Genomic DNA, 2,618 nt, shown 5'->3' with positions numbered 1-2,618 from the left:
TTTTAAGCTTCCATTTCCTATCCAAAATATGCTTCATTTGGATTTTTTCTTCTCTTTCCCTAGCTTGGGTACTCTTGAGGAGTTAGTTCTTGAGGACCACTTTCACTTTCTTCATTCATCCTTGCTTATCCATCTTATCTACCTTGATAATCCATCATGTCCTATACCTTGCTTGACACTGGGATAAATGATGTGATGTTGCTCAAGAGCTACTATATCATGCCAAGTGGTGAAAACTTGAAAATAAGCATTACTTGAGATGTTTTCTTATGTGTATTAGCATATCACTTCATGCTATAAACTAATCCATCTCATATCTCTTTGCCTTTCCTAGTTTGGAATTGATCCTTATCTAAGTCTAGGGGGCATGGATTGTTTAAGCTTATTGGGGTCTCTTAGTTGCATTAGGGTTGCTTTGGTAGATATCTAAATTGTTTTTTTCAACACTTCCCCTTTGACATCGAGTATTTTTAAACACTTATTAGGTACTTTGGATACAATATATGATGTGATATTTCTCACTAGCAGACTTAGGTCTTAGGAGATAGTCATGTGACTTTTATACACATAATTAAACTAAACATTAATTGAGATTTGCTAGCATATTTTATTTGTGTATTATCTACGTTGTTTTCTTTGATGAGTTTTCCCTCCCTAATAGTCACTCAAGGATGGCACGAACTAGAGGATCAGGTGCATGGGGCATGCTTTCCTTTGATTTCTATTTGTGGGTGTACTTTTCTAGATCTTAGGTGTCTTGAGTATTTCTCTTGACCCACTTGATACTTAGGATGTAACATCCCTCTTATCTTAAAAAGTATTAGTAGGGTTTTGAAGACTGTATAAGTACACTTGGACTAGGTTGGGAGATAAGGTTACTTCTGGTACTCCTTGATTTCACAACTTTACAATTCATGCATAGGTAAAACTATAAGATAACATCTGACATTATTAACACAAAAGAATGGTACCAATATACTCAAAAACTAGTAAGCAACTAGGTTCTTATGCTATAATATGTATATACATATCATAGACATCGGTTCTTTCTTATGATGTCATATATTGCTTTGCATTAGACACTTGATCATATTCCATATAATGTCTTTGGGAGATTCAATATGTGGTTGAATTGTATCATTCTCTGTATGTTATTCTAAATTAATTATTTATGATTTCAATACCTTGTTTATAATATTCTAATTATTAGTTGTTCTTAATCTAACCCAACTAACCCATAATCTCTTACATATGTTTGTGTTTACTCAGTTGGGTGTGTCTTCTAGATGCGAGGAAGCAGTTGTACTCACTTTGAGAGAGATTTACATGTAATGTCCTCGATTGGGACATTAGTTTATAATCCTAATTCTGCATATATTTTCTATATTTTTCCTCTGATATCTTCGTCCCTCCCATTTGTGAGATTCATTACTCCTTAATATACTTTAAAATAGGGAAAGTTATGTCTCTCATAATTGTATTATATTGATAATATAATGATTAATATGATTATATTATATTAATAATATAGATAAAATTAATTATATTTCTTATTATAATATTAATATTAATATTATTGCATATACCACATAATATATTTAGATTATTAATTTAAATATTATATTTAATTCTCAGATTAATATATTATACAATATTATAATATGATAATAAATGTTATTGACGTTATATTTTTATTATTAATATTAATTTAATATTGTTATTTTATCAATTACTAGCTCGGTAACATATTATTATTATATCAATAAAATATTATTATTTATTTTAATAATATATTATATCATTTAAACAAATTTTAATAATCATGAGATTATAATATGTTTATATTTTACTCTAATAATTTAATATATTTATTTATTTATAATAATTAAAACCATTTATCTCATTCACCTATATTACTGTAATTAGGGGACATGAAAAATCCACCCTTCCTCAAATTGCTTGTCCTCAAGCAATGAGTATTTACACAAAACCTTTCTTGTGAAGTTAATATACCAATTATACACTAGGATGAAAGAATACATAAGGTATGCATGTAGTTAATGTTGTAATGTATGAAAAAAAATTTGCAAACAAGAAGCATATACGAAGAAGACACATTAATGCATGAAGACACAAAGTATACACGATGAAGACACACAATACACATGTTATGCAATTTCTTGATTGTGAACCTGCAACCACAAAGCCATTAATACACATTCATATGCCTATACCAAGGAATACAAGTTAGTATATATAAGTATACTTTCAAAGAAGCTACTAGTTCTAATGAGGAAAAATAGCTCCACTAAAATGTCCCTATTTGTAAGGGCTTATAATATTGTCCTATTTTTCCAAGGAATCAATTATTGCATTATTTAATCAAAATAATTCTTCATATCTATCTATATTCATATCATTTCGATTATGTTATATGTATAGGCTAGGTCACCCAGGGATTGGACAAGGAAATCACATTAAAGGCTTGAGAAGACCTTGGTCCTCGCCTTTCAAATGGATACCTTCCATCACTCACCATGCCTAGATGCTATACCATACTATAGTCCTCGAAACATCATGGTGGGGTCCCATAGCTCAATAAACCTAAACCCAAGAGT

Source organism: Cupressus sempervirens, chromosome 1, assembly GCF_028749045.1.
Source record: "Cupressus sempervirens isolate cs-2001-9-10 chromosome 1, ASM2874904v1, whole genome shotgun sequence".
Lineage (NCBI taxonomy): Eukaryota > Viridiplantae > Streptophyta > Pinopsida > Cupressales > Cupressaceae > Cupressus > Cupressus sempervirens.
The sequence above is the reverse complement of the archived record's forward strand: the minus strand, read 5'-3'. Positions refer to the sequence as shown.